Raw genomic sequence first — 18,955 nt, forward strand, 5'->3', positions numbered from 1 at the left:
AGGAAATGCTTCCTCTTCTCACGCTGTGGACTTGGACCACTCTACCTTGTCCTATCATCCTTGTGGCACGGGTGCACGAAGGCCACCACAGAGCTGTTGCGCATCCTGTGCCTCAAGCCAAACCATAATCCCAGCCCAGGTTATGAATGTAGCAGATCCTAAGGCTTTTCATTCTGATTTCAAACCCAAGGCCCCCTGGATCCCTCAGACCAGATGCACGATAGCTCTGATTCAGCCCCAAACGTGCTCTATTGGCAAAATGCCCCATTGGTTCCTGGTCCTGCAGATGCACTGGGTGTGGCCATGGGACATATCGGTAATCTCAACCGCACGACCAGTGTGGTTGATTTATCATTGGTACACTGTTCTGTTTGCTCTCTTGTTTAGACCCACCACATCGCACAACGCACTCCAGATCCCTGAGACTCAGCGTATGCCATCAACCGTAGCCCTATACCTCACTTACCGATGCCCCTGCTAACTGTAATTTGGCATCACGGATCTTGGTCTCAGAATCAACTGTGGGGATATTTTGCGCTGGTTTCTTTGAGTTCTTTCAGCCAAGCATCTGCTGTGCACTCTTGTAAATCTCAGCACATCACCTTCAATCTCATGCCTCCTGTCCGCTTGAGAGGGTGCGTCCAAGTTAAACAGGGTTTCACCCTTGTTGGTCAGACCCTGCACTGGTTTCCATTCCCTGCTTTGCCTTCTCCTGCTTCCAGGTGTCCTGAGGCCTCATCCTGTCTTTGGAAGTAACAGACCTCTCTTCGGCAAGTGTCCTGTGCCAAAGGCTGGGTGAGTGGAGTTTTACATTTCTCTGTACAAGGGAGCGCGTGAGTGCAGGTTGCACTTCTTCTCTGCCAACTGGGCATCGATGAATCAACACTATCCAGATACATTTCACAGAAATGTGATATTTGCTTAGCTCTTGGTTTCTATACAGCCGTGGTGGGAGGGTTTGTCCAAAGAAACCTGTTTTGACATTGTGTTGATATCTCATTTGCAGTCTTTAAGAATTTTAACAGAATTCATTTCCATGTTTTGGGAGTTATACGAAAATGAAGTTATTTTTTGAAACACACTAAATCGACCTAGAAGCCAGACTTGTCAATTTTGGTAACATTGTGTCAGCTCTACGGAAATCCTAGACAGATAGAATGCAAACTTGCAGTCCAAACTGTTAAAGGGGTCATGTCAGCTCTTTACGGTTGAAGCCTCCGAGACCAACAGGAACCATGAAATAATTATTGGAAACATGAAATAACCCCCAACCTTGGATACACTTGGGCATGTGGTGCCCTTTAGTCCTATTTGTCACCTACTGGCCAATGTTGGCATTTCAAGGGGTAACATCCCTCTCTAGGAAAATACAAGAGGAAACAAACCAAATATATACATTTAGGTTTGAATCCAAAAGCACCTAGAGGCATTATAGCTAGGAGAACCCTGCTGCAGTTATGCTTGTCTATGGAGAACCAGGTGTTCTTCTATCAGTGATGAGAACAGTTAATCTTCCGATCATGTTGGGTAAAGCCATTTAACGCAACCAAGTCTGCACCCACATGATATAGTGCCCCCGGGGGCTTGACTCAAGTGAAAGACGATCCACATAAGCTGTGTCTTTAATGTCATTGGCGACTTTTACAGTACACTTCACTTTCTGACTTGTACTATTTACCTATACTGTCTTGAAAAACTGAGGCCAAATACAGATTCAAGTTCAGTCAAAGATTCCCCTCACTTACCACACTCCCTTCACCCCAGGGAAGACATAAACACAACATTGGCTGAATCTAGCGGAAGGCCATCGTTTCTAGGTGTGAGCTAAGTATTCAATTCCTATCTATTTCAGCCGAGTCTATTTGACCTTTAAGGAGTTCACTGTTGTTCACAGAGTGTGAAGCTGGAGGAACTCTGATTCTAGGAGGGTCTTGCCCTTCTCCTAATGGCTTCATTGCCGCTCAGGTACTGAACCTTCAAAATGGATGCGTGAGTGGAGGGGAGGGAAGGGCAAGTGCTTGCTAGCTAGGCCCAAACCTGGGAAAAGGCTTACCTGGGCTTGGTGAATTTTGGTCTGAATGGCTTGGGAAGGCCCCTTGGGACGTGTGGATCCTCACGACCTCTTCCAAGAACAGGAGCGTTTTGATCATCTCTGACATCTCTTCTCTTGCACACGTCAGGGACCTTGGACCGTTCTTGGAGAAGAGAATTGAGGAACTTCCTCAAGTCCATGTTGGCACTCCGTATGTTTCTGCCAGTATCAGCAAGGTTCAATATGTCTCCTGAATGTCTTTTGAGCCTGGTATCCTCTAAAGCTGTCTCCACGCCAGTATTCTCCATTGTAGCAGAACATCACTCATCCATGTGTTCGCATCTCTCCTCAATCCGTGCAGCCAGCTTTTCGGCCAGCTTCTCTTCGTGACTCCCCTAAAGTCGACTTCACCAGGACTGGGCAAGTCTGAAAGTACCTCGGAGCCTCACCAGTAAGCTGATGACAGGCAGATCTTCCACTGTCTGCCCTTTCAGTTCCGGGAAACTGACCTGTGAACTCAGGTCTTTGGGCAGCAGAAGTATCTCGAACTTACACAGCTTCCCGGACCAAACACCTAAGCCAAGCTCCACAGAGGCCTGCAGCCCCTCCATCACACTGATCCACCCACAGAACTCGGCCCGGTTACCTAGGATCCAACAGCCACAACAAGCCTCGTGGAACACACCAACATTCCACCTGGAATCCAACCGGTAACTGCCATCCCCAATGGCTGCTGCATCTTGTCAGTGTTGGGGGAGGGGCTGCATCCGACGAGAGGTTCCTAAAATAAATGTGGTTCTGCCCACTAGCGTCCCATGGGCCTTTCTTCTTCCCTCTTTCCTTTTGTTCAGATCTGTATGCACAGTACCAATGGAGAGAAGTGTGTCCCTTTTCAGTTGAAGGTTTCACACGTCTTTAAACTTTCTAAGAGTTCACAGTACACAGAGACCCAGTAAAGGAGACTTATGTTCCTATAATATCCGTACAACCGGAATACATATGCGTCGCATGATTTCTGCTGAAAAACCCACACTCTCAGGACATGGATCTATTGGTTTCATGGGGGCTGAATTTCCAAGAAATGAAACCAACCCCAATGTGCACGTTACTGTCTGTCTCTTTTGCTCTTAGTACACTTTGGCAGAGCTACTTGCCTTTGTTATAGGCTTCTTACAATTCTTCTCTACGTAGCGTAGAATATGGCATTCCTTCTTCCTGTTGGAAGACATACAAGACTACATCACGGACTAGGAATCCATTGGATACCAAATCGGCATTTGGGTGATGTCACGATATGCTCTTATGAATCTATATTTACGAATATGAATGCACGCCTCTGATTTCCGAATACAAGTGTGCTGAGTACATGCAAGCCGCAATACTGGGTCGATGCGTGCTGAATGATCCTTGACATCACCTTGAGTATTTTCTTTTGAATAATCATGTTTCCCATGGTATATGTCAGCCAACCGTACCATTTTGGTGCATGCTTGTTGGTTTGATTCTTTGTTGGTCTGCTTCTCGCTTGTTTTGCAAACACGTCAGGACATGCATCTCTCCTTTCGCTTCAAACAGAGAGTCAAATAAGCTGATTCACTTAAGAGAGTGCTTCCAATCACCTATGATTTCCTGCTTCCCTCTCCAATCTTTAAGGTTTTGATGTCCTCCTTGCCTTCTTCTTGTTTCTTCTTTGCCACTCATGCTCTTCTTGCATTTCCAATAATGGTTTTCTTCTTTCCATTTCATCTTGCTGCTTTTCTATTCCGGGGAGTATTCTCAAACTTCCTTTTAGAAGAAGTTTTGAACTGCTGAATTCTTTTATGATTTGCCGGTATGTGGATTGCTCTAGGTCTGCCGTTATTAGAAATGGTGGTCATGTGGCATAGGCTACCCTAGTTGGCAGCCTTTGGCCATTCAGGATATGGTCTGTGTCCTGGCACTCCTCCCTGTCCTGCAATATTGCTGCCAATTTATAAGCTGAAACCCCTCTGGAGGTTCCCTTGTGACTATGTTGTTTCCTCCAGGTGCATTTTACATCACTGTGATATTCGTGAACTTTGTTGAATGGAATCATACAGCTGCTGGTAGGTCTATTGGGATTCCACCTCCTTTGGATGCTGTGTAATTCCTGAATTCGCATAGATGATTTTTTCTTGGCTTTCAACAAGTTTCAGTCTGATATTTCTACAGATAAATTTTCAGACATATTTTATTTCTTTATCTCTTGCTTTTCCATCTGGGACTCTTATGAATTCTAGTCTTTCATGCCCTGTCTTAACCCAGGATACAACAGCAATATTTTCATTGTTTTGCACTTGCTTTCCTATGTCCGAATCTGACAGAGGGATTTCTGTTCCCCTGTCTTCACAGTCATTCACGCGTCCCTCTGCATTATCTAGTCTGCTAAGGACTGAATTTTAGCCCTGATATTATCACATCCACTGAGTTTTCTGATATCTTTTGGCTCGTCTTTAGACTTTCTCTTCCCCTTTTCTGGTATTCTGCCTTTTGTGATTCTGAGATCCTTTTGTTCTTCAGTGTTTTCCTGACCTCCATTTTCAACACTTGGCTGCATAGCGTATTGCAGTCTAGTTGTTTGAAAGCTTATCTTTTGGGCCTTCAATATCTTTGGAAATGAAAATGGTACTTTCTATTTCTTTTACTGTACTTCTTCATCTCTACTGGTCAGGTAATATCAGGTATCTAATGTAGATTCTTAGGGCTATGTTAAGTGAAAATTTAGACTCTTGTCTCTACGCAATTCCAAGGGATTTCTGTGAGGACAATTTCTCCTAGACATTGATGCCATATTCTCTTCCTGTGTGTGTTGTCTGGTATATCTCCAATTGCTGGTGTTGCATTTTTTGTGATGAACAACCCATACTATTTCGATTAGCATAACTTCATTTTGATTACGCTTATCTCACAATTCTGAAAGTGCGCAGGACACGGCCTCTTGTGGAAATGAGGATTCTAAAGGTTCTCAGCTCTGCATTCTGCTCTATGTCATTTTGGAGTGTTTCCAAAACAGCAAACTGAGAGTGCGCTTGTGCTTTGTAGTGCCACGGGAATGTCCCAATGAAAGCAGTTCTTCCCAGAGCTTCTCTGTCTACTGAAACACCAGTGGAAGCACATCCATGGATGTCACACATCAGGGCCTGCTGGTATGATCCCGCAGACCGACCTTGGTGTCCTCGCTGCCGTACCGTGCCGGTGCCATCCAAAATGTAGCATCCGATTTTGGGAGATAGTGCTGAAGGAAATGCTTCCTCTTCTCACGCTGTGGACTTGGACCACTCTACCTTGTCCTATCATCCTTGTGGCATGGGTGCACGAAGGCCACCGCAGAGCTGTTGCGCATCCTGTGCCTCAAACCAAACCATAATCCCAGCCCAGGTTATGAATGTAGCAGATCCTAAGTCTTTTCATTCTGATTTCAAACCCAAGGCCCCCTGGATCCCTCAGACCAGATGCACGATAGCTCTGATTCAGCCCCACACGTGCTCTATTGGCAAAATGCCCAATTGGTCCCTGGTCCTGCAGATGCACTGGGTGTGGCCATGGGACATATCGGTAATCTCAACCGCGCGATCAGTGTGGTTGATTTATCATTGGTACACTGTTCGGTTTGCTCTCTTGATTAGACCCACCACATCCCACAACGCACTCCAGATCCCTGAGACTCAGCGTATGCCATCAACCGTAGCCCTATACCTCACTTACCGATGCCCCTGCTAACTGTAATTTGGCATCACGGATCTTGGTCTCAGAATCAACTGTGGGGATATTTTGCGCTGGTTTCTTTGAGTTCTGTCAGCCAAGCATCTGCTGTGCACTCTTGTAAATCTCAGCACATCACCTTCAATCTCATGCCTCCTGTCCGCTTGAGAGGGTGCGTCCAAGTTAAACAGGGTTTCACCCTTGTTGGTCAGACCCTGCACTGGTTTCCATTCCCTGCTTTGCCTTCTCCTGCTTCCAGGTGTCCTGAGGCCTCATCCTGTCATTGGAAGTAACAGACCTCTCTTCAGCAAGTGTCCTGTGCCAAAGGCTGGGTGAGTGGAGTTTTACATTTCTCTGTACAAGGGAGCGCGTGAGTGCAGGTTGCACTTCTTCTCTGCCAACTGGGCATCGATGAATCAACACTATCCAGATACATTTCACAGAAATGTGATATTTGCTTAGCTCTTGGTTTCTATACAGCCGTGGTGGGAGGGGTTGTCCTAAGAAACCTGTTTTGACATTGTGTTGATATCTCATTTGCAGTCTTTAAGAATTTTAACAGAATTCATTTCCATGTTTTGGGAGTTATACGAAAATGAAGTTATTTTTTGAAACACACTAAATCGACCTAGAAGCCAGACTTGTCAATTTTGGTAACATTGTGTCAGCTCTACGGAAAACCTAGACAGATAGAATGCAAACTAGCAGTCCAAACTGTTAAAGGGGTCATGTCAGCTCTTTACGGTTGAAGCCTCCGAGACCAACAGGAACCATGAAATAACTATTGGAAACATGAAATAACCCCCAACCTTGGATACACTTGGGCATGTGGTGCCCTTTAGTCCTATTTGTCACCTACTGGCCAATGTTGGCATTTCAAGTGGTAACATCACTCTCTAGGAAAATACAAGAGGAAACAAACCAAATATATACATTTAGGTTTGAATCCAAAAGCACCTAGAGGCATTATAGCCTGGAGAACCCTGCTGCAGTTATGCTTGTCTATGGAGAACCAGGTGTTCTTCTATCAGTGATGAAAACAGTTAATCTTCCGATCATGTTGGGTAAAGCCATTTAACGCAACCAAGTCTGCACCCACATGATATAGTGCCCCCGGGGGCTTGACTCAAGTGAAAGACGATCCACATAAGCTGTGTCTTTAATGTCATTGGCGACTTTTACAGTACACTTCACTTTCTGACTTGTACTATTTACCTATACTGTCTTGAAAAACTGAGGCCTAATACAGATTCAAGTTCAGTCAAAGATTCCCCTCACTTACCACACTCCCTTCACCCCAGGGAAGACAGAAACACAACATTTGCTGAATCTAGCGGAAGGCCATCGTTTCTAGGTGTGAGCTAAGTATTCAATTCCTATCTATTTCAGCCGAGACTATTTGACCTTTAAGGAGTTCACTGTTGTTCACAGAGTGTGAAGCTGGAGGAACTCTGATTCTAGGAGGGACTTGCCCTTCTCCTAATGGCTTCATTGCCGCTCAGGTACTGAACCTTCAAAATGGATGCGTGAGTGGAGGGGAGGGAAGGGCAAGTGCTTGCTAGCTAGGCCCAAACCTGGGAAAAGGCTTACCTGGGCTTGGTGAATTTTGGTCTGAATGGCTTGGGAAGGCCCCTTGGGACGTGTGGATTCTCACGACCTCTTCCAAGAACAGGAGCGTTTTGATCATCTCTGCCATCTCTTCTCTTGCACACGTCAGGGACCTTGGACCCGTTCTTGGAGAAGAGAATTGAGGAACTTCCTCAAGTCCACGTTGGCACTCCGTATGTTTCTGCCAGTATCAGCGAGGTTCAATATGTCTCCTGAATGTCTTTTGAGCCTGGTATCCTCTACAGCTGTCTCCACGCCAGTATTCTCCATTGGAGCAGAACATCTCTCATCCATGTGTTCGCATCTCTCCTCAATCCGTGCAGCCAGCTTTTCGGCCAGCTTCTCTTCGTGACTCCCCTAAAGTCGACTTCACCAGGACTGGGCAAGTCTGAAAGTACCTCGGAGCCTCACCAGTAAGCTGATGACAGGCAGATCTTCCACTGTCTGCCCTTTCAGGTTCTGGAAACTGACCTGTGAACTCAGGTCTTTGGGCAGCAGAAGTATCTCGAACTTACACAGCTTCCCGGACCAAACACCTAAGCCAAGCTCCACAGAGGCCTGCAGCCCCTCCATCACACTGATCCACCCACAGAACTCGGCCCGGTTACCTAGGATCCAACAGCCACAACAAGCCTCGTGGAACACACCAACATTCCACCTGGAATCCAACCGGTAACTGCCATCCCCAATGGCTGCTGCATCTTGTCAGTGTTGGGGGAGGGGCTGCATCCGACGAGAGGTTCCTAAAGTCAATGTGGTTCTGCCCACTAGCGTCCCATGGGCCTTTCTTCTTCCCTCTTTCCTTTTGTTCAGATCTGTATGCACAGTACCAATGGAGAGAAGTGTGTCCCTTTTCAGTTGAAGGTTTCACACGTCTTTAAACTTTCTAAGAGTTCACAGTACACAGAGACCCAGTAAAGGAGACTTATGTTCCTATAATATCCGTACAACCGGAATACATATGCGTCGCATGATTTCTGCTGAAAAACCCACACTCTCAGGACATGGATCTATTGGTTTCATGGGGGCTGAATTTCCAAGAAATGAAACCAACCCCAATGTGCACGTTACTGTCTGTCTCTTTTGTTCTTAGTACACTTTGGCAGAGCTACTTGCCTTTGTTATAGGCTTCTTACAATTCTTCTCTATGTAGCGTAGAATATGGCATTCCTTCATCCTGTTGGAAGACATACAAGACTACATCACGGACTAGGAATCTAGTGGATTCCAAATCGGCATTTGGGTGAGGTCACGATATGCTCTTATGAATCTATATTTACGAATATGAATGCACGCCTCTGATTTCCGAATACAAGTGTGCTGAGTACATGCAAGCCGCAATACTGGGTCGATGCGTGCTGAATGATCCTTGACATCACCTTGAGTATTTTCTTTTGAATAATCATGTTTCCCATGGTATATGTCAGCCAACCGTACCATTTTGGTGCATGTTTGTTGGTTTGATTCTTTGTTGGTCTGCTTCTCGCTTGTTTTGCAAACTCGTCAGGACATGCATCTCTCCTTTCGCTTCAAACAGAGAGTCAAATAAGCTGATTCACTTAAGAGAGTGCTTCCAATCACCTATGATTTCCTGCTTCCCTCTCCAATCTTTAAGGTTTTGATGTCCTCCTTGCCTTCTTCTTGTTTCTTCTTTGCCACTCATGCTCTTCTTGCATTTCCAATAATGGTTTTCTTCTTTCCATTTCATCTTGCTGCTTTTATATTCCGGGGAGTATTCTCAACCTTCCTTTTAGAAGAAGTTTTGAACTGCTGAATTCTTTTATGATTTGCCGGTCTGTGGATTGCTCTAGCTCTGCCGTTATTAGAAATGGTGGTCATGTGGCATAGGCTACCCTAGGTGGCAGCATTTGGCCATTCAGGATATGGTCTGTGTCCTGGCACTCCTCCCTGTCCTGCAATATTGCTGCCGAGTTATAAGCTGAAACCCCTCTGGAGGTTCCATTGTGACTATGTTGTTTCCTCCAGGTGCATTTTAAATCACTGTGATATTCGTGAACTTTGTTGATTGGAATCATACAGCTGCTGGTAGGTCTATTGGGATTCCACCTCCTTTGGATGCTGTGTAATTCCTGAATTCGCATAGATGATTTTTTCTTGGCTTTCAACAAGTTTCAGTCTGATATTTCTACAGATAAATTTTCAGACATATTTTATTTCTTTATCTCTTGCTTATCCATCTGGGACTCTTATGAATTCTAGTCTTTCATGCCCTGTCTTAACCCAGGATACAACAGCAATATTTTCATTGTTTTGCACTTGCTTTCCTATGTCCGAATCTGACCGAGGGATTTCTGTTCCCCTGTCTTCACAGTCATTCACGCGTCCCTCTGCATTATCTAGTCTGCTAAGGACTGAATTTTAGCCCTGATATTATCACATCCACTGAGTTTTCTGATATCTTTTGGCTCGTCTTTAGACTTTCTCTTCCCCTTTTCTGGTATTCTGCCTTTTGTGATTCTGAGACCCTTTTGTTCTTCAGTGTTTTCCTGACCTCCATTTTCAACACTTGGACTGCATAGCGTTTTGCAGTCTAGTTGTTTGAAAGCTTATCTTTTGGGCCTTCAATATCTTTGGAACTGAAAATGGTACTTCCTATTTCTTTTACTGTACTTCTTCATCTCTACTGGTCAGGTAATATCAGGTATCTAATGTAGATTTTTAGGGCTATGTTAAGTGAAAATTTTAGACTCTTGTCTCTACGCAATTCCAAGGGATTTCTGTGAGGACAATTTCTCCTAGACATTGATGCCATATTCTCTTCCTGTGTGTGTTGTCTGGTATATCTCCAATTGCTGGTGTTGCATTTGTTGTGATGAACAACCCATACTATTTCGATTAGCATAACTTCATTTTGATTACGCTTATCTCACAATTCTGAAAGTGCGCAGGACACGGCCTCTTGTGGAAATGAGGATTCTAAAAGTTCTCAGCTCTGCATTCTGCTCTATGTCATTTTGGAGTGTTTCCAAAACAGCAAACTGAGAGTGCGCTTGTGCTTTGTAGTGCCACGGGAATGTCCCAATGAAAGCAGTTCTTCCCAGAGCTTCTCTGTCTACTGAAACACCAGTGGAAGCACATCCATGGATGTCACACATCAGGGCCTGCTGGAATGATCCCGCAGACCGACCTTGGTGTCCTCGCTGCCGTACCGTGCCGGTGCCAACCAAAATGTAGCATCCGATTTTGGGAGATAGTGCTGAAGGAAATGCTTCCTCTTCTCACGCTGTGGACTTGGACCACTCTACCTTGTCCTATCATCCTTGTGGCACGGGTGCACGAAGGCCACCACAGAGCTGTTGCGCATCCTGTGCCTCAAACCAAACCATAATCCCATCCCGGGTTATGAATGTAGCAGATCCTAAGTCTTTTCATTCTGATTTCAAACCCAAGGCCCCCTGGATCCCTTAGACCAGATGCACGATAGCTCTGATTCAGCCCCACACGTGCTCTATTGGCAAAATGCCCAATTGGTCCCTTGTCCTGCAGATGCACTGGGTGTGGCCATGGGACATATCGGTAATCTCAACCGCGCGATCAGTGTGGTTGATTTATCATTGGTACACTGTTCGGTTTGCTCTCTTGATTAGACCCACCACATCCCACAACGCACTCCAGATCCCTGAGACTCAGCGTATGCCATCAACCGTAGCCCTATACCTCACTTACCGATGCCCCTGCTAACTGTAATTTGGCATCACGGATCTTGGTCTCAGAATCAACTGTGGGGATATTTTGCGCTGGTTTCTTTGAGTTCTGTCAGCCAAGCATCTGCTGTGCACTCTTGTAAATCTCAGCACATCACCTTCAATCTCATGCCTCCTGTCCGCTTGAGAGGGTGCGTCCAATTTAAACAGGGTTTCACCCTTGTTGGTCAGACCCTGCACTGGTTTCCATTCCCTGCTTTGCCTTCTCCTGCTTCCAGGTGTCCTGAGGCCTCATCCTGTCTTTGGAAGTAACAGACCTCTCTTCGGCAAGTGTCCTGTGCCAAAGGCTGGGTGAGTGGAGTTTTACATTTCTCTGTACAAGGGAGCGCGTGAGTGCAGGTTGCACTTCTTCTCTGCCAACTGGGCATCGATGAATCAACACTATCCAGATACATTTCACAGAAATGTGATATTTGCTTAGCTCTTGGTTTCTATACAGCCGTGGTGGGAGGGGTTGTCCAAAGAAACCTGTTTTGACATTGTGTTGATATCTCATTTGCAGACTTTAAGAATTTTAACAGAATTCATTTCCATGTTTTGGGAGTTATACGAAAATGAAGTTATTTTTTGAAACACACTAAATCGACCTAGAAGCCAGACTTGTCAATTTTGGTAACATTTTGTCAGCACTACGGAAAACCTAGACAGATAGAATGCAAACTAGCAGTCCAAACTGTTAAAGGGGTCATGTCAGCTCTTTACGGTTGAAGCCTCCGAGACCAACAGGAACCATGAAATAACTATTGGAAACATGAAATAACCCCCAACCTTGGATACACGTGGGCATGTGGTGCCCTTTAGTCCTATTTGTCACCTACTGGCCAATGTTGGCATTTCAAGGGGTAACATCCCTCTCTAGGAAAATACAAGAGGAAACAAACCAAATATATACATTTAGGTTTGAATCCAAAAGCACCTAGAGGCATTATAGCTAGGAGAACCCTGCTGCAGTTATGCTTGTCTATGGAGAACCAGGTGTTCTTCTATCAGTGATGAGAACAGTTAATCTTCCGATCATGTTGGGTAAAGCCATTTAACGCAACCAAGTCTGCACCCACATGATATAGTGCCCCCGGGGGCTTGACTCAAGTGAAAGACGAGCCACATAAGCTGTGTCTTTAATGTCATTGGCGACTTTTACAGTACACTTCACTTTCTGACTTGTACTATTTACCTATACTGTCTTGAAAAACTGAGGCCTAATACAGATTCAAGTTCAGTCAAAGATTCCCCTCACTTACCACACTCCCTTCACCCCAGGGAAGACATAAACACAACATTTGCTGAATCTAGCGGAAGGCCATCTTTTCTAGGTGTGAGCTAAGTATTCAATTCCTATCTATTTCAGCCGAGACTATTTGACCTTTAAGGAGTTCACTGTTGTTCACAGAGTGTGAAGCTGGAGGAATTCTGATTCTAGGAGGGACTTGCCCTTCTCCTAATGGCTTCATTGCCGCTCAGGTACTGAACCTTCAAAATGGATGCGTGAGTGGAGGGGAGGGAAGGGCAAGTGCTTGCTAGCTAGGCCCAAACCTGGGAAAAGGCTTACCTGGGCTTGGTGAATTTTGGTCTGAATGGCTTGGGAAGGCCCCTTGGGACGTGTGGATTCTCACGACCTCTTCCAAGAACAGGAGCGTTTTGATCATCTCTGCCATCTCTTCTCTTGCACACGTCAGGGACCTTGGACCCGTTCTTGGAGAAGAGAATTGAGGAACTTCCTCAAGTCCACGTTGGCACTCCGTATGTTTCTGCCAGTATCAGCGAGGTTCAATATGTCTCCTGAATGTCTTTTGAGCCTGGTATCCTCTACAGCTGTCTCCACGCCAGTATTCTCCATTGGAGCAGGACATCTCTCATCCATGTGTTCGCATCTCTCCTCAATCCGTGCAGCCAGCTTTTCGGCCAGCTTCTCTTCGTGACTCCCCTAAAGTCGACTTCACCAGGACTGGGCAAGTCTGAAAGTACCTCGGAGCCTCACCAGTAAGCTGATGACAGGCAGATCTTCCACTGTCTGCCCTTTCAGGTTCTGGAAACTGACCTGTGAACTCAGGTCTTTGGGCAGCAGAAGTATCTCGAACTTACACAGCTTCCCGGACCAAACACCTAAGCCAAGCTCCACAGAGGCCTGCAGCCCCTCCATCACACTGATCCACCCACAGAACTCGGCCCGGTTACCTAGGATCCAACAGCCACAACAAGCCTCGTGGAACACAACAACATTCCACCTGGAATCCAACCGGTAACTGCCATCCCCAATGGCTGCTGCATCTTGTCAGTGTTGGGTGAGGGGCTGCATCCGAAGAGAGGTTCCTAAAGTAAATGTGGTTCTGCCCACTAGCGTCCCATGGGCCTTTCTTCTTCCCTCTTTCCTTTTGTTCAGATCTGTATGCACAGTACCAATGGAGAGAAGTGTGTCCCTTTTCAGTTGAAGGTTTCACACGTCTTTAAACTTTCTAAGAGTTCACAGTACACAGAGACCCAGTAAAGGAGACTTATGTTCCTATAATATCCGTACAACCGGAATACATTTGCGTCGCATGATTTCTGCTGAAAAACCCACACTCTCAGGACATGGATCTATTTGTTTCCTGGGGGCTGAATTTCCAAGAAATGAAACCAACCCCAATGTGCACGTTACTGTCTGTCTCTTTTGTTCTTAGTACACTTTGGCAGAGCTACTTGCCTTTGTTATAGGCTTCTTACAATTCTTCTCTACGTAGCGTAGAATATGGCATTCCTTCATCCTGTTGGAAGACATACAAGACTACATCACGGACTAGGAATCTAGTGGATTCCAAATCGGCATTTGGGTGAGGTCACGATATGCTCTTATGAATCTATATTTACGAATATGAATGCACGCCTCTGATTTCCGAATACAAGTGTGCTGAGTACATGCAAGCCGCAATACTGGGTCGATGCGTGCTGAATGATCCTTGACATCACCTTGAGTATTTTCTTTTGAATAATCATGTTTCCCATGGTATATGTCAGCCAACCGTACCATTTTGGTGCATGTTTGTTGGTTTGATTCTTTGTTGGTCTGCTTCTCGCTTGTTTGGCAAACACGTCAGGACATGCATCTCTCCTTTCGCTTCAAACAGAGAGTCAAATAAGCTGATTCACTTAAGAGAGTGCTTCCAATCACCTATGATTTCCTGCTTCCCTCTCCAATCTTTAAGGTTTTGATGTCCTCCTTGCCTTCTTCTTGTTTCTTCTTTTTCACTCATGCTCTTCTAGCATTTCCAATAATGGTTTTCTTCTTTCCATTTCATCTTGCTGCTTTTCTATTCCGGGGAGTATTCTCAACCTTCCTTTTAGAAGAAGTTTTGAACTGCTGAATTCTTTTATGATTTGCCGGTCTGTGGATTGCTCTAGCTGTGCCGTTATTAGAAATGGTGGTCATGTGGCATAGGCTACCCTAGGTGGCAGCCTTTGGCCATTCAGGATATGGTCTGTGTCCTGGCACTCCTCCCTGTCCTGCAATATTGCTGCCGAGTTATAAGCTGAAACCCCTCTGGAGGTTCCCTTGTGACTATGTTGTTTCCTCCAGGTGCATTTTAAATCACTGTGATATTCGTGAACTTTGTTGAATGGAATCATACAGCTGCTGGTAGGTCTATTGGGATTCCACCTCCTTTGGATGCTGTGTAATTCCTGAATTCGCATAGATGATTTTTTCTTGGCTTTCAACAAGTTTCAGACTGATATTTCTACAGATAAATTTTCAGACATATTTTATTTCTTTATCTCTTGCTTTTCCATTTGGGACTCTTATGAATTCTTGTCTTTCATGCCCTATCTTAACCCAGGATACAACAGCAATATTTTCATTGTTTTGCACTTGCTTTCCTATGTCCGAATCTGACCGCGGGATTTCTGTTCCCCTGTCTTCACAGTCATTCACGCGTCCCTCTGCATTATCTAGTCTGCTAAGGACTGAATTTTAGCCCTGATATTATCACATTCACTGAGTTTTCTGATATCTTTTGGCTCGTCTTTAGACTTTCTCTTCCCCTTTTCTGGTATTCTGCCTTTTGTGATTCTGAGACCCTTTTGATCTTCAGTGTTTTCCTGACCTCCATTTTCAACACTTGGACTGCATAGAGTTTTGCAGTCTAATTGTTTGAAAGCTTATCTTTTGGGCCTTCAATATCTTTGGAACTGAAAATGGTACTTCCTATTTCTTTTACTGAACTTCTTCATCTCTACTGGTCAGGTAATATCAGGTATCTAATGTAGATTTTTAGGGCTATGTTAAGTGAAAATTTTAGACTCTTGTCTCTACGCAATTCCAAGGGATTTCTGTGAGGACAATTTCTCCTAGACATTGATGCCATATTGTCTTCCTGTGTGTGTTGTCTGGTATATCTCCAATTGCTGGTGTTGCATTTGTTGTGATGAACAACCCATACTATTTCGATTAGCATAACTTCATTTTGATTACGCTTATCTCACAATTCTGAAAGTGCGCAGGACACGGCCTCTTGTGGAAATGAGGATTCTAAAGGTTCTCAGCTCTGCATTCTGCTCTATGTCATTTTGGAGTGTTTCCAAAACAGCAAACTGAGAGTGCGCTTGTGCTTTGTAGTGCCACGGGAATGTCCCAATGAAAGCAGTTCTTCCCAGAGCTTCTCTGTCTACTGAAACACCAGTGGAAGCACATCCATGGATGTCACAAATCAGGGCCTGCTGGAATGATCCCGCAGACCGAACTTGGTGTCCTCGCTGCCGTACCGTGCCGGTGCCAACCAAAATGTAGCATCCGATTTTGGGAGATAGTGCTGAAGGAAATGCTTCCTCTTCTCACGCTGTGGACTTGGACCACTCTACCTTGTCCTATCATCCTTGTGGCACGGGTGCACGAAGGCCACCACAGAGCTGTTGCGCATCCTGTGCCTCAAACCAAACCATAATCCCAGCCCAGGTTATGAATGTAGCAGATCCTAAGGCTTTTCATTCTGATTTCAAACCCAAGGCCCCCTGGATCCCTCAGACCAGATGCACGATAGCTCTGATTCAGCCCCACACGTGCTCTATTGGCAAAATGCCCAATTGGTCCCTGGTCCTGCAGATGCACTGGGTGTGGCCATGGGACAGATCGGTAATCTCAACCGCGTGACCAGTGTGGTTGATTTATCATTGGTACACTGTTCGGTTTGCTCTCTTGATTAGACCCACCACATCCCACAACGCACTCCAGATCCCTGAGACTCAGCGTATGACATCAACCGTAGCCCTATACCTCACTTACCGATCCTCCTGCTAACTGTAATTTGGCATCACGGATCTTGGTCTCAGAAACAACTGTGGGGATATTTTGCGCTGGTTTCTTTGAGTTCTGTCAGCCAAGCATCTGCTGTGCACTCTTGTAAATCTCAGCACATCACCTTCAATCTCATGTCTCCTGTCCGCTTGACAGGGTGCGTCCAAGTCAAACAGGGTTTCACCCTTGTTGGTCAGACCCTGCACTGGTTTCCATTCCCTGCTTTGCCTTCTCCTGCTTCCAGGTGTCCTGAGGCCTCATCCTGTCTTTGGAAGTAACAGACCTCTCTTCGGCAAGTGTCCTGTGCCAAAGGCTGGGTGAGTGGAATTTTACATTTCTCTGTACAAGGGAGCACGTGAGTGCAGGTTGCACTTCTCCTCTGCCAACTGGGCATCGATGAATCAACACTATCCAGATACATTTCACAGAAATGTGATATTTGCTTAGCTCTTGGTTTCTATACAGCCGTGGTGGGAGGGGTTGTCCAAAGAAATCTGTTTTGACATTGTGTTTATATCTCATTTGCAGTCTTTAAGAATTTTAACAGAATTCATTTCCATGTTTTGGGAGTTATACGAAAATGAAGTTATTTTTTGAAACACACTAAATAGACCAAGAAGCCAGACTTGTCAATTTTGGTAACATTTTGTCAGCTCTACGGAAAACCTAGACAGATAGAATGCAAACTAGCATTCCAAATTGTTAAAGGGGTCATGTCAGCTCTTTACGGTTGAAGCCTCCGAGACCAACAGGAACCATGAAGTAACTATTGGAAACATGAAATAACCCCCAACCTTGGATACTCTTGGGCATGTGGTGCCCTTTAGTCCTATTTGTCACCTACTGGCCAATGTTGGCATTTCAAGGGGTAACATCCCTCTCTAGGAAAATACAAGAGGAAACAAACCAAATATATACATTTAGGTTTGAATCCAAAAGCACCTAGAGGCATTATATCTAGGAGAACCCTGCTGCAGTTATGCTTGTCTATGGAGAACCAGGTGTTCTTCTATCAGTGATGAGAACAGTTAATCTTCCGATCATGTTGGGTAAAGCCATTTAACGCAACCAAGTCTGCACCCACATGATATAGTGCCCCCGGGGGCTTGACTCAAGTGAAAGACGATCCACATAAGCTGTGTCTTTAATGTCATTGGCGACTTTTACAGTACACTTCACTTTCTGACTTGTACTATTTACCTATACTGTCTTGAAAAACTGAGGCCTAATACAGATTCAAGTTCAGTCAAAGATTCCCCTCACTTACCACACTCCCTTCACCCCAGGGAAGACATAAACACAACATTTGCTGAATCTAGCGGAAGGCCATCGTTTCTAGGTGTGAGCTAATTATTCAATACCTATCTATTTCAGCCGAGACTATTTGACCTTTAAGGAGTTCACTGTTGTTCACAGAGTGTGAAGCTGGAGGAACTCTGATTCTAGGAGGGACTTGCCCTTCTCCTAATGGCTTCATTGCCGCTCAGGTACTGAACCTTCAAAATGGATGCGTGAGTGGAGGGGAGGGAAGGGCAAGTGCTTGCTAGCTAGGCCCAAACCTGGGAAAAGGCTTACCTGGGCTTGGTGAATTTTGGTCTGAATGGCTTGGGAAGGCCCCTTGGGACGTGTGGATTCTCACGACCTCTTCCAAGAACAGGAGCGTTTTGATCATCTCTGCCATCTCTTCTCTTGCACACGTCAGGGACCTTGGACCCGTTCTTGGAGAAGAGAATTGAGGAACTTCCTCAAGTCCACGTTGTCACTCCGTATGTTTCTGCCAGTATCAGCGAGGTTCAATATGTCTCCTGAATGTCTTTTGAGCCTGGTATCCTCTACAGCTGTCTCCACGCCAGTATTCTCCATTGGAGCAGAACATCTCTCATCCATGTGTTCGCATCTCTCCTCAATCCGTGCAGCCAGCTTTTCGGCCAGCTTCTCTTCGTGACTCCCCTAAAGTCGACTTCACCAGGACTGGGCAAGTCTGAAAGTACCTCGGAGCCTCACCAGTAAGCTGATGACAGGCAGATCTTCCACTGTCTGCCCTTTCAGGTTCTGGAAACTGACCTGTGAACTCAGGTCTTTGGGCAGCAGAAGTATCTCGAACTTACACAGCTTCCCGGACCAAACACCTAAGCCAAGCTCCACAGAGGCCTGCAGCCCCTCCATCACACTGATCCACCCACAGAACTCGGCCCGGTTACCTAGGATCCAACAGCCACAACAAGCCTCGTGGAACACACCAACATTCCACCTGGAATCCAACCGGTAACTGCCATCCCCAATGGCTGCTGCATCTTGTCAGTGTTGGGGGAGGGGCTGCATCCGACGAGAGGTTCCTAAAGTAAATGTGGTTCTGCCCACTAGCGTCCCATGGGCCTTTCTTCTTCCCTCTTTCCTTTTGTTCAGGTCTGTATGCACAGTACCAATGGAGAGAAGTGTGTCCCTTTTCAGTTGAAGGTTTCACACGTCTTTAAACTTTCTAAGAGTTCACAGTACACATAGACCCAGTAAAGGAGACTTATGTTCCTATAATATCCGTACAACCGGAATACATATGCGTCGCATGATTTCTGCTGAAAAACCCACACTCTCAGGACATGGATC

Source organism: Vicugna pacos, unplaced genomic scaffold (assembly GCF_048564905.1).
Source record: "Vicugna pacos unplaced genomic scaffold, VicPac4 scaffold_20, whole genome shotgun sequence".
Taxonomy (NCBI): Eukaryota; Metazoa; Chordata; class Mammalia; order Artiodactyla; family Camelidae; genus Vicugna; species Vicugna pacos.